Source organism: Salvelinus alpinus, chromosome 27, assembly GCF_045679555.1.
Source record: "Salvelinus alpinus chromosome 27, SLU_Salpinus.1, whole genome shotgun sequence".
Taxonomy (NCBI): Eukaryota; Metazoa; Chordata; class Actinopteri; order Salmoniformes; family Salmonidae; genus Salvelinus; species Salvelinus alpinus.
In genome coordinates this window covers 30,919,221-30,934,262 of record NC_092112.1, presented here as the reverse complement: position 1 = coordinate 30,934,262, position 15,042 = coordinate 30,919,221, and the positions used below count along the sequence as shown (strand labels likewise).

At 43.5% G+C, this 15,042-nt stretch overlaps 1 pseudogene; it reads right to left on the bottom strand.

Moving 5' to 3' along the window:
• Positions 1–1,516: 1,516 nt before the first annotated feature.
• Positions 1,517–2,615, bottom strand: LOC139555866 (mitochondrial uncoupling protein 4-like; annotated as a pseudogene).
• Between the last annotated feature and the right edge of the window lie 12,427 nt (positions 2,616–15,042).

Below are 15,042 nucleotides of genomic sequence, written 5' to 3'. Positions count from 1 at the left end.
CACTTACATCCTTCAAACAAGTAAACGACCTTTCCATAACCGAGCTACAAACGGTTGATTTCACGGGTTAAAACATTTACGGAAATAAACTGTATATTGTAACTTTTTTTGGGGGGGGGGTCGAACCGTCTGGTTGCTGGTTGGAACAATGGACCGGAAAATATGGTTACTGTTCCAACCCCTGGTTCACATAGTTATTCACACAACACAACAAAAAAAAATATCATTAATGTACTACTTTTTTTAAACCATGTCTATCTTTATTTCCCAAAAACAATTCAACACAATCACTATCCCTTTTTTGTATTTTAATCATTTTAAGCATAATTTAACAGAGACTTAACACATAACAAACACATTTTTTAAGAACACTTTTAACATAGGACAGGCCCTGTTGTTACCCCATATCCCAGCAATAATTCCTTGCATTACGCCTGGGAAGAAATCACTTCAATTTGCTCAACTTGCCATTGGCTCAAGTTCCCCAAGGCAAACATTTTGACTATATTAGCCTACACAGCTACAAGGATGCACTTTCATGCTAGGTTTATGACCTCATATTGAAGCTTATAGAGATCCCAACTGATTTATAGAACAATCTTTAAAATATCTACTTTGGTTAAGATACAAGCAACATGAAACCTGTAACACAATAAATTCATTTGACATTTTTTGGGGGACCTAACTTGCTTACCACTTTTTCCATGTGGTTTCTTCCATCACAGACTCTATGAAATGATTACCTCTTCCTAAATATTTGGTTTCCTAGAAACAAGGGTGGATCAACTTACCCCTTTGGCTCAACTTAACCCAGGCCCCAGATGCCCCCCTCGGAGACAATCTTCAGGATTGTACACTCCTTGCATGGTAAACTCACAAAAGAGGCAACATGAGTCCATAAAAAAATATGGGGAAACTTCTCTCTCACACGATAATCTGAAGGGTGACTGGCTTATCACTCGGGCACTCTAGTCACCCTAGCCACGGCCTGTTCACTCCTTTACTATCTGGCAAACAGAATCGAAGCATCGGGTCTCAGACCAACAGGCCCCGAGACAGCTTCTAGCACCAGACTGTTGAACAACTAGCTTTAGCTGTCTACCTGCTCAGACCTGCACCTTAGAGACTATTTTCATTGACTCTCCACACATCCAACCCTTACACAAAAGCACACACACTCACACACACACAGTCAACGCTGCTGTTCTATTTATACTATTTATTCAACTGCACGACCAAGACACTTTATATTTGTAAATACAGACATACTCAACATAGCACATTCAGAATCTATACTGTGTATCATATTGTGTACATATCATTTTTACTTTTGATATGATTGATATTGATATTGTACTGCACCGTTTATACCTGCTGTAAACTGTGTAAGTGACAAATACAATTTGATTTGACTAAATTATAATTGAGCTGATGTAAAAGAGGAAGTACAAAAATACATACAGTTTGGGGTGGAGGGATGGCTAAAGACTAGTTACACACACTATCTCTCCCTCTCTTACGGAGGTGGCTTGCCCTCCAGCCTGCGTCTCCCCTGCGTCTCCCCCATCTGCCTCTGCACTTTGACCAGGTCAGTGAGGCTGGTCATGAACTGACCCACAGCCCCAGCCAGAATGCTCCCGATCGCTGCTTTCCTGTGGGGGAGAGGAGAGGACACATTGGCCTAACTGGGTGGACACTGACAGGGAGGCACAAGCCTGAACCTACTTCAGTCTGCTCCTGTCTGATAAATGCAATGACTTAAGACTGTCATGAATGCATGCAGTAAGCTGCACATGGAGATATCTAGAGCAATAGACATCCAGTCTTTGTACTGGTGAGACTGGTGAGATTCAACAGTTTGCACTTGTCTTATGTGACTTGTAATTGGATGTGGTTATAGTTATGGTAAAAGGAGTAGGGATCAGCTCCACCATTGTGCTGTTCTCCTACCAGAAGGGAAAGCTTTCATCTTCAGACCTGCCAAGAACATCGCAGAGCTGCTCATAGGCCACAATCTGCACTCCTGAGTACACTAGTGGAAGAACATACACTAGCCGTAGCCAAACATGCATTAGGGGGTTAATGCAGGGAAAGTGATGTGGGTGTTGTGGCACATACTACATCTCCTAAAGTAGTGAGGCTGGTACAGTGGCTAGCTACGTATGTCTGTACACAGCTGGTGTACCTGCCACAGTTTGAGGGGCCCCTCTTCACATACAATCCCCAGAGCAGTGCCCAGCATCCCCCTGTAGTCTGTCTGAGGACAATGCCAGGGCCATGCTGTCTGAGGGCCGCCTCACCCTGGTTCTGGAACCTGGTCTTGGTAAGGTCCAGAGGAAATGTTACTGGAACCAAGATTGAGACAACTTCGAGTTGATCACAGTGACAATGTTAAACATACAGTATAGCAAAGTATAAGGTAATTAAATTGACATCAAATTGAATTGACATTGCAAGTAACTTTTAAAAGAAGCTGGGAAATATTGGAGAGCACATATAGGCCTACCCATTTCTGCAACAGTCGCTGCACACGCTAACAAGATGCACTTTGAAACCTGAGGCCACTGTGGGACCCCTGACTCAGGGCCAGTGCCAGAACAAATCAGTTGGTCCATAGAACCTCCAAGACGTCATTTAACTGTAAAAATGTATTACCTTTTAATGTGGCATGAACACAACCAGTCATGATGTTTTCATCTGATTGTCAAACAAATCGCTTCAAAAAGTAGGTTACCTTTGCAAATTCGTCCCAAATAATCCCAGCATCCGAGCAGTGCACTGTGCACGCGCCAACATTCCTTAAATTCCAGGGGTGTAGGAGTGCTATTTTTTAAGTGAGGGAGTGCAAAATGAACATTTTAAATGACATAATTTCTCAATCAAAGTTTGTACCGACACATGTAGCCTATTGAATATCATTGTAGAATAGGCCTATGCATAGAATGCATCCTCCAATTGCAACATCTGCCTATGCCCACATATTGTCTCAAGTACATTTTCTATTTTTAATACCCTCAAACACCAAGTTAGGCATACATAATTTAAAAATAGGCTATCATCACTGCAATTGTGAATGATCATTATTTACGTCCAAATTGTGTGCTAATCATTTCAAGTTTCACGTTTTAATGTGAAAGTACAGTGAAATGTCTTTCTATCAAGAGCTAAACCCAGCAATGTCGTAATCTATATCAATGTACAGTAGTAATAAAAATATAATAATCACAAAATAAAAAGAACACAAGAAGTAAGTAAGCTACACACAGGGTCAGTTCCAATTCCATATTTACAATGGGCAGTGATACTTGAGTGAGGTGTATATACTGTATGTATAGGGGTAAGGTGACTAGGCATCAGAGATAACAGAGTAGCAGCATCATATATATGATGAATGTATGTGAGTGTATGTTTGTGTGTAGAGTCAGTATAAATGTCTATGCATGTTGTGTGAGCAAATTCAGTGTGTGTGTGTGTGTGTGTGTGTGTGTGTGTGTGTGTGTGTGTGTGTGTGTGTGTGTGTGTGTGTGTGTGTGTGTGTGTGTGTGTGTGTGTGTGTGTGTGTGTGTGTGTGTGTGTGTTGGAGTGTCAGTGGGCGTGAGTGTGTAGAGTGGTGTGAGTGTGCATAGAGAGAGTGAAAAAATTAAATACAAGGGTCAACTCAGATAGTCTGTATAGCCATTTTGTTACCTATTTAGTTAGCTATTTAGCAGGCTTATGGCTTGTTAATAGAAGCTGTTCAGGAGCCTGTTGGGGTCAGACTTAACGCACCGGTACCACATGTCGTGCGGAAGCAGACAGAACAGTCTATGGTTTGGGTGGCTGGAGTTTTTAACAATTTTCCAGGCCTTCCTTTCACACCGCCTGATACAGAGGTCCTGGATGGCAGGGAGCTCGGCCACAGTGATGTACTGGGCGGTCCGCACCAGACTCTGTGGTGATTAAACCAGTCAAGATTCTCTCAATGGTGCATCTGTATAACTTTTTGAGGATCTGAGGGCCTACTTCACGACTGTGTTGGTATGTTTGGACCATGACAGGTCCTTAGTAATGTGAACACCAAGGAACTTGAAGCTCTCAACCCGCTCCACTACAGTCTCGTCGATGTGAATGGGGGCATGCCCGGCCCCGATTCCTGTAGTCCACAATCAGCTCCTTTGTCTTGCTGACGTTGAGGGACAGGTAGTTGTCCTGGCACCACACTGCCAGATCTCTGACCTCCTTATCCCTGTCCCTCAACGTCAGCTGTCTCATTGTTGTCGGTAATCAGGCCTACCACCGTCGTGTCATCAGCAAACGTAATGATGGTATTGGAGTCATGCGCGGCCACACAGTCGTGGGTGAACGGAGAGTACAGGAGGAGACTGAGAACGCACCCCTGAGTGGCAACCGTGTTGAGGTTTAGCGTGGCAGATGTGTAGTTGTCCGTCAGTAATTCCAGGAACCAGTTGCAGAGGGAGGTGCTCAGTCCCAGGGTCCTTAGCTTAGTGATGAGCACAGAGAGCACTATTGGGTTGAATGCTAAGCTGTAGTCAATGAACAGCAGTCTCACGTAGGTATTCCTTTTGTCCAGGTGGAGTGCAATAGAGATTGCGTCATCTGTGGATCTGTTGGGGTGGTATGCTAATTCGAGTGTGTCTAGGGTGTCTGGGATTATGGTGATGTGAGCAATGACTCATCTTCAAAGCATTCCATGGCTACAGATGTGGGCACAGGGACTATGGTGGTCTGCTTGAAACATGTAGGTACTACAGACTTGGTCAGGGAGAGGTGGAAAATGTCAGTGAAAACACTTGCCAGCTGGTCAGCGCATGCTCTCAGTACGTGTCCTGGGAATCCATCTGGCCCTGTGGCCTTGTGAATGTTAACTTGTTTAAAGGTCTTACAGTACTTACATCAGCTTCATTTTTAACAAAGCAAATTTGAGAACAAGGGTCTCCCGGGTGGCGCAGTGGTCTAGGGCACTGCATCGCAGTGCTAGCTGCGCCACCAGAGTCTCTGGGTTCGCGCCCAGGCTGGGCTGGGTTCGCGCCCAGGCTCTGTCGCAGCCGGCCGCAACTGGGAGATCCGTGGGGCGACGCACAATTGGCATAGCGTCGTCCGGGTTAGGGAGGGTTTGGCCGGTAGGGAGGGTTTGGCCGGTAGGGATACCCTTGTCTCAGTATGTAAAAAAATAAATAATAATAAATGTAATAAAAAATGTATGCACTCTACTGTAAGTCGCTCTGGATAAGAACGTCTGCTCTTGGCCGGTAGGGATATCCTTGTCTCAGTATGTAAAAATGTAATAAAATGTATGCACTCTACTGTAAGTCGCTCTGGATAAGAGCGTCTGCTAAATGACTAAAATGTAAAAAAATGTAAACAAGGCTAACTAAATTCTATCAGCATATTGATTGTAGCACTCATGCGGGCAATACACTGGATCACTGCTACTACTTCCGCGATGCATACAAGGCCCTCCCCCGCCTTGCCTTCGGCAAATCCGATCACGACTCCATTTTGCTACTACCGTCCTATAGGCAGAAACTCAAACAGGATGTGCCTGTGACAAGAACTTTTCAATGCTGGTCTGACCAATCGGAATCCACGCTTCAAGATTGTTTTGATCACGTGGACTGGGAAATGTTCCGGACAACCTAAGAGAATAACATCGATTTATACGCTGATTCGGTAAGTGAGTATATAAGGAAGTGTTGTACCAACTGTGACTATTAAAAACTATTAAAAACTATTAAAATTCGCGCAAAACTGAAAACGTGAACCACCGCATTTAACCATGGAAAGATGACTTGGAATATGGCTGAATATAAACAGTGTAGTTATTCCCTCCACCAGGCAATCAAACAAGTGAAATGTCGATATAGTGGAGTCACAATTCAACGGCTCAGAGACAAGATGTATGTGGCAGGGTCTACAGGCAATCACAAACTACAAAAAGAAAACCAGCCACGTCACGCACACCGACGTCTTGCTTCCAGACAAACTAAACACCTTCTTTGCCCGCTTTGAGGATAATACAGTGCCACCAACGCGGCCCGCTACCAAGGACTGTGGGCCCTCTCCTTCTCTGTGGCCGACGTGAGTAAGACATTTAATCGTGTTAACCCTCCCAATGCTGCTGGCCCAGATGACATCCCTAGCTGCGTCCTCAGAGCATACGCAAACCAGCTGGCTGGTGTGTTTAGGAACATATTCAATCTCTCCCCAACACTGTCCCCACATGCTTCAAGATGGCCACCATTGTCCCTGTAGCCAAGAAGGAAAAGATGACTATCGCCCCGTAGCACTCACTTCTGTCATCACAAAGTGCTTTAAGAGACTAGTCAAGGATCATATCACCTCCACCTTACCTGACACCCTAGACCCAGTTCAATTTGCATACCGCCCCAATAGGTCTACAGACAATGCAATCGCCATCACACTGCACACTGCTCTATCCCACCTGGACAAGAGGAATACCTATGTTAGAATGCTGTTCATTGACTACAGCTCAGCATTGAACACCATAGTACCCTTCAAGCTCATCATTATGCTTGATGCCCTGGGTCTCGACCACGCCTTGTGCAATTGGGTCCTGGATTTTCTGACGGGCCGCTCCCAGGTGGTGAAGGTAGGAAACAACATCTTCACTTCGCTGATCCTCAACACTGGATTCCCACAAGTGTGCGTGCTCAGCCCCTTCCTGTACTCCCTGTTCAGCCATGACTGAGTGGCCATGCACGCCTCCAACTCTATCATCAAGATTGCAGACGGCACAACAGTAGTGGGCTTGATTACCAACAATGACGAGACAGCCTACAGGGAGGAGGTGAGGGCACTTGGAGTGTGGTGTCAGGAAAACAAAGGAGATGATCGTGGACTTCAGGAAACATCAGCGGGAGCACCTCCCATCCACATCGACGGGACAGCAGTGGAGAAGGTGGAAAGTTAAGTTCCTCGGTATACACATCGCTTACAAACTGAAATGGTCGACCCACACAGACAGTGTAGTGAAGAAGGCGCAACAGTGCCTCTTCAACCTCAGGAGGCTGAAGAAAGTTGGCTTGTCACCTAAAACCCTCACAAACTTTAACAGATGCAAAATCGAGAGCATCCTGTCGGGCTGTATCACTGCCTGGTACGGCAACTGCACCGCACACTACCGCAAGGCTCTCCAGAGGATGTGCGGTCTGCACAATGCATCACTGGGGACAAACTACCTGCCCTCCACGACACCTACAGCACCCGATGTCACAGGAAGGCCAAAAAGATCATCAAGGACAACAACCACTGGAGCCACTGCCTGTTCACCCCGCTACCATCCAGAAGGCGAGTTCAGTACAGGTGCATCAAAGCTGGGACCGAGAAACAAAAAAAACAGGCCATCAGACATCACTAACACAGAGAGGCTGCTGCCTATATAGACTCTAAATAATTGGCCACTTTAATAAATGGATCACTAGTCACTTTAATAATGCCACTTTAAATGTTTACATACTAATCTCATATGTATATACAGTATAAAATACAATCTATTGCATCTTGTCTATGCCGCTCGGTCATCGCACATCCATATATTTCTATGTACATATTCTTATTCCATCCCTTTAGATTTGTGTATTAGGTAGTTGTGGAATTGTTATATTACTTGTTAGATATTAGTACACTGTCGGAACAAGAAGCACAAGCATTTCGCTACACTCGCACTAACATCTGCTAACCATGTGTATGTGACCAATAACATTTTATTTGGATGAGGTAGCCACCTGGAATGCATTTCAATTATAGGTGTGCTTTCTTAAAAGTTCATTTGTGGAATTTCTTTCCTTAATGCGTTTGAGCATACTCGCTGTTTATTATCTCTGCTTAGTCACTTTACAACTTACCTCAACTAACCTGTACCCCGCACATTGAGTCAGTACCGGTACCCCCTGTATATAGCCTCGTTATTGTTATATACTGTAGTAGGTTCAAGGGTATGGGGTTTCCACGTCACAAAATTCAATAACCAAACACGCACAAGGAACACAACTAGAATGCAAATGGAGAGTTTATTAGGGAGTTTTGCACACTGGGGAAAAGGGGGGAATTCACCAACCATTTCACAGTCCACAATCAGTTCTCGTTGTCCGTTCCGTTCTCCAGGGGTAATCCTAAAACTTGGGTCCTCAGCCAAACTGGTTTGGTTCACAGTGGGCGTAATCAGACAGTCCAGGTCACAACGGGTAATCACACAGCTATTTCTTTCTCTTCTCACGCTCTTCATACCACACACTTCCCTCTTCATTCTCTGCCCCTTTGTGCATGCTGCTTCCTCTTTCATCCCCAAGCACTCCCTTACTTAATGGTCCACAGGCTCGCCTCGTTGGGGAAGGAAGTCCATATAAGGATCGGGGGTGGAGCCAGCGGGCTGTAAGGTATCTCCCTTCAATCACCACTCCCCTCACCTCTCCTTGCCGTCTGCCACAATTTGTGTTACTTTTTGACTGATTCGATTTTTTTTACTTTAGTTTATTTAGTAAATATTTTATTAACTATATTTCTTGAACTGCACTGTTGCTTAAGGGCTTGTAAGTAAGCATTTCACGGTAAGGTCTACACCTGTTGTATTCGGCGTATGTGACAAATAACATTTGATTTGATTTGAAACCTTCTTCCATCCCCTTTCTCTGGCTTAGCTAGCCACTGGTTACACTTTAGCTAGCTAGTTAGCAGAGCAGTATATCAAAACATGATTTTGTATTACTCAGCCTAGATAATTGTTTGTACAGTATGTCAACTTTGGTGTCTTTCAGACCGTATGCCGTCAATGAAAATAAGAATTTGTTCTTAACTGACTTGCCTCGTTAAATAAAGGTAAAATAAAAGGATGATCATAAGAGCATTAAAAGGGGAGAAGACCACTATAAGCCTGGCCATGTAAAGAGGTGCAGCTATAGTGAGGGGCAATTTACTGGTTTGGTCAGGGCCAGCATGAGGGATATATGATTGATACAATATGCCAAGTGATAAAATCCCAAGTTATCAAGTAAAATAAAAATTGCACTTGTGAAAATTACAGTTCATAAAATATTCTACAGCTGTAATGTCATCAATCAAATCAAATTGAATTTATATAGCACATTTCTTACAACAAATGCATTTCAAGGTGTTCACAGTCATGCATTGAAAGGCATGTGTGACTTATCATCCTTCCTCTTGGCAGGTCTCTATAGGTGACCAGGATATTCTCTCCACCACATGCAAATTCCTCCGTGTAGATCATAAGTGTAGTCATGCATGCTATTTTGGCGGTTCACAACATTGGCCATACGGATGTGGAATGTGAGTGGAGGAAGCCATGCCCAGCCAGGTGCAGTCAGTTAGTGAAGGACCTGTACCCAGCTGAAGACTACAACCCTCTGTCCCGAGAGCCTACTGATGAGGATCTTCAGTGGCTAATAAGCCATCTCCGGGCCAGGTTCAGTGGAATGGCAAGTCTCCTTGAACTTGAGCTCGAACAACCGCTACCCTCCTTGTTATCCCTGTCTATATCGGACATAGTTGAAAAACAAGGGCACCTGGGGCATGCAGGCATCCTGGCTGACATGGCGCTGTCGGTGGAGCAGCAGGAGGCTATACGGCAGGCAACAGTTGGACAACGCACCAATCTCAACTGGCACACCATTTAGGAGAGGGAGTTTGAAGACCATCCTCACTGGAACCAGGTCCAAGGTCAGCTCCACATCACTGGAATGGACACCTGCTTCTTCGTTGTGTAGACCACCAAAGCCTCCATCACCGAACCCATCCAGCGTGACGACCTCTGACAGACTCATATTGTTCCTCCTGTCAGTGCCTGTTTTCAGGGAAGCTAATGTTCCAAATATATTCCACATAGTTCATTACACACACTAGGCTCCCAGAATAGGTTATATTACATACAAGTTTTGCTCAAAGCAGCCAACTAAAGTAACATAGTTAACTTCATGGGCACAGTGGGAATTTATATCTATGATGTTCAAATTATTTGCTGAAGGCCCCAGTCATTCCTGCCTGTACCTGACATTGTTGAAAAATACATGAACAATGAATAAAGATTATACACAAACAATAGGCTCCTAGAATAGGTTAAATTTCATTCAAGTTTTTCTCAAATCAGCCAACTAAAGTAATTAGTTAACTAACGTAAGCTCAATCACAAAGGCTGGTCTGAGTTAATCTCCACACATTCAGTAGTACAACACAATTCACATTGCATTTTATCATGGGCACAGTGGTAATTATTATCTGTGATGTTTAAATGATGTCTTAGACAAACCAAGAGGTGTAATGGGTTTGCAAAAATATGTCGCATAAAGCTTACTTCATTATTCAACGTTTTTTATATTTTTTCTGCACCAGGGATAGCGTACACAGACGTTTCGTCTGTACAGCCTTCTTCAATGTGTAGGTACAATTTTCTTTAATTCAAAACAGCATTTGTAAAGAACAGATGAGCATCAGGTACTTCTAATCAGGGTTGCCACTCATCTGCCAATCAGGTACGCGGTCTACCTGTATTCAAATTAGTCACAAAAAGATACAGAGTTATAGGGTACGGAAGCGGGCACGAAGGGCTACTCACAAATCAACCGCCCCAGGTGTCCGCTCACCTAAATACATCATATCAATTCATGAGAGAGCCCACCACAAAGGACATCAGGCATAGCCGTTCATAAATATGTGGGGCCAACTCATAAACAATATGCAAAATCTGATATGGACAGCAAATTACTCCAAAGAGAAGCCATGTGTACATATAAATGACATTCTGTATCTCAACATGGTTTAAATAAAACATTTGATTTCACCTCCTTCCTATAAGCCACATTTAGACTGTTATACAAGAACCATGTCTATCAGATTTTATGTCATTTATTATTATTTATTTTTTTAACCTTTATTTAACTAGGCAAGTCCGTTAAGAACAAATTCTAATTTACAATAACGGCCTACCAAAAGGCCTCCTGCGAGGATGGGGGCTGGGATTAAAAATAAAATGAGCTGGCCCCCATATTAATGGGTTGAGCCTGATTTTCCGCATGTCATGCCTCATGTCTAAAACATGGGGAAAAGGGGACATAAAGTCAACATTTCGATGCATCTACACATTCAATGTTTTACATAGTTGATGAGTTACTGACCTGTCCATCCACAGGCTCGATGTGCTGTAGTCTCCACAACTGGACGCTCTCGCTCGGATCCCGCTGGCACAGGATGTCCATGCACCATGTGGTTTGACGGATGCACTCCTGTTGGACTGGGAAAAAAGACATTTGGTCACTGGTACTGTAGGTATTTTTCAATGCTGTAACACAATCTTTATCTGGACAGAAAACCCATTGTTTATCATAACACAAACCCAGCTTGGACAATGTGACAAGTGGTCCTTCAACACCCAATCCTCATTGTTCATTCTTGTTTCCTAATCAACAGTTCTGGATCTTCCTCTTTTGACATGGTGGCTGAGCTACCTTTTCTGGAAATATAGGGCCGTTTCTCGTTCCCACTGGAAAATGGCAGCTGCAGACCTGAGTCACTGGGTTTCCGGTCCTCTCATCTGAAAGACTTTAAAAAAAGATATACTTTTACTAGCTAAGTTGATGACTAAAATGGGAACATCTGTATTACAATACCATAACCCACAGACTTGACTATAGTAACGGTAAATAGACTGGGCTTTGCACTTCTAAAATCCCTACTATGTGAATGGACATTTCTGTTGAGATGGAGGAATTATCTGGAATGCTCAACTAGATGATCAGGACAGTCTAGGGTACTATTTGTCCGGAGAGGTGACGTATTGCGATGAGCTACTACTGTACTTCTGATTCTAATTCTCAAGAAGAAAGTTAAAACCCTCAGCCGTGAGGTCACTGAGGAGGACCGTCTGAAAGGGACTGGCATGCAGGGATGAAACATAAGGATTTTGCAAACTGGCCAGCAGACCACGACTTCTAATAGCCCAGAGGTAACCTTCAGTTCCTAAATCTGTGGCTTGCAATGTTTGTAAAGGCAAAATTTCACTGCTGTGTCAGGCTAGTTTGGCACGTTTTCTACTAGCCATTTCACGGCTGTGTCAGGCTAGTTTGGCCCATTGTCTACTAGCCCAGCCTGAAAAGTACTAGCCTCGGGCTAGCTTAATTTCCATCCCTGCTGACATGTAGAACTGATTTCATGTATAACAGATGCACTCATGGAACAAAAACATTTGTTTTTTTATGAGAAAACATTGAGCCAAAAAGTCCTTTGTGAGCTAGCTAGACAGCTAGTTAAAGTTAGCTCACCATTCATGTAGTCAAACTTTTCCACCTGTAGTCCATCTTCCCACATCTTGGAATCTCCCTCCTACACACTGCTGCGGCATGCCCATAAACGTGACACGTATAACACAGCAGTGTATTCGGCACAAAAGCTTTAACAGCATAACTCGTATATCCTAACATTACTTTGCCAGGTGAAGACTCTAAATCAAAGCTCAAAAGAACAGACTATGTCACCTGTTTCACCACACTCTCCGCCAGGTCTGCGTCACAAACATCAGGAATCTTCAAACACCAGTAATCTTCAATTGCTCCACCGCTACCCCTGAACTCACTCCCTTCAATGGTGCCCTGTACCTAAGCGCAAAGCAAGATACAGGTCTTTCCCCAAGTTGCGTCGCACGGAAAGCCTTCTCCCTCTGATCTGAAGTGACACAAACATCACTTCGGGTTACATTCACCGACTCAACAGCACCCACCATCTTTTCCACCCAACCTGAAATCACCCACGGAACAGCCAAAAGGCCTGTTTCCACCCTTGTCAAATATGTCACTCCCACTGGACCAAAAGCATCTTCATCATAACCATGTCCATCAATGCAAGGCTCGGGCTCCGAGGTCCTCACAACACCTTCTACCCCTTCCATTTCACCTCCAGAATTTGAACTGGCGTCAGGCTCACTCTTCCTCGACATACCCTCTCCCTTGTTATTGATAGCTTCAACAGATTCAAACCTATCCTCTGCCTCCCTCAGTCTTTTCAACCTTCACTCTCTTTCCCTCCAATCCTCCTCCCTTAACCAATACCCAGCTCCTGAAAATATTTCACTTTTCCAAGCCAAAATCTATTTTAGCCTCAAGAGACATGCTAAGCCCTGTACTCCTTCCACTTCAAACTCTCATTCGAGATTAAGGAGCTTGAGTGAGCCCTTGGGGCTCTCAAGACAGGTGAGATGGACGTCATTACCTTAATTCTGTCTCTGGTTATCGTGGTCATTTCAGCGCATCTTATATTAGGGGGAAATTACCCGAATGCTCCTAGATGCATAAAATGATCGATTCTCTGGTTTGGTGCGGCATTCGAGTTCGGTAAATCTCCTCTGATTTTCATCTCTCAACCCAGAGATAAGGTAACAGATATCAGGTGGTTGGGCTCTATGCTATTCAAGCCTATATTTGATTATTTCTCTGAAGATGATGAATTCGACTCTATGAACTAAATGTTTCTTTTTTCGAATGTGACAGATGTGAGTTTGAACCATATACTGTAGGCCTAATCTCTGAGATGTGATGGTGTCAACAAGATCTTGTCTGATGTTGATAATTATATTTACAGTTTGTTTTAGAGTTTCTACAGTGATCTAGCTTCTGCATCCCTGTGATATCCATCCATTGTCTCTTTCACTACCACACACAAACACACACATTTTTATTGAGCCAACTCAGGTTGGCCAAATTCAAAATCAATTGCTGAATACCTTCTTGTAGAGTTTTTTTGTTGTAAATATTTGCCTCAGATAGGTCTGACTATAGATACAGTATATAGATAGAGGATCAGCAGATATTGATGTGGACTTATACAGGTATCAAATCAATCAAAATATTATTTGTCACATGCTTCGTAAACAACAATTTACGTAAGTATTCAGACGCTTTGTTATGAGACTTGAAATTGACCTCAGGTGCATCCTGTTTCCATTGATCATCCTTGTATATACAGTATATGTACAGTTGAAGTCGGAAGTTTACATGCATTTAGGTTGGAGTCATTAAATCTAGTTTTTCAACCACTCCACACATTTCTTGTTAACAAACTATAGTTTTGGCAAGTCAGTTAGGACATCTACTTTGTGCATGACACAAGTAATTTTTCCAACAATTGTTTACAGACAGATTATTTCACTTATAATTCACTGTATCACAATTCCAGTGGGTCAGAAGTTTACATACACTAAGTTGACTGTGCCTTTAAACAGCTTGGAAAATTCCAGAAAATTATGTAATGGCTTTAGAAGCTTCTGATAGGCTAATTGACATAATTTGAGTCAATTGGAAGTGTATTTGTGAATGTATTTCAAGGCCTACCTTCAAACTCAGTGCCTCTTTGCTTGACATCATGGGAATATCAAAATAAATCAGCCAAGACCTCAGAAAAATGTTTCATCCTTGGGAGCAATTTCCAAATGCCTGAAGGTACCACGTTCATCTGTACAAACAATAGTACGCAAGTATAAACACCATGGGACCATGCAGCCATCATACCGCTCATGAAGGAGACAAATTCTGTCTCCAAGAGATGAACGCACTTTGGTGCGAAAAGTGCAAATCAATCCCAGAACAATAGCAAAGGACCTTGTGAAGATGCTGGAGGAAACAGATACAAAAGTATCTATAACCACAGTGCGTTCTTCGTGTTATGTAAGTTCTCATGTCCAGGTTGGTCTACGTCGTTTTTGTTATTTTGTAATTTATTCAAGTGTGCTTCGTGTTCGTCTTGTTTGAATAAATTCATTATGTACTCCACAAAAGCTGCGTTTTGGTCCGATCCCTGCTCCTCCTCAGACGAGGAGGAGAACAATCGTTACAGAATCACCCACCAACCAAGGATCAAGCAGCGTGGGAAAAAGCAGCAGCAGCGATCGCAGGATTTCTGGACATGGGAGGAAATACTGGACGGTAAAGGACCATGGGCACAACCTGGAGAATATCGCCGCCCTCGTGAAGAGCTGGAGGCAGCTAAAGCCGAGAGGCGGCGGTATGAGGAGGCAGCACGGAAGCA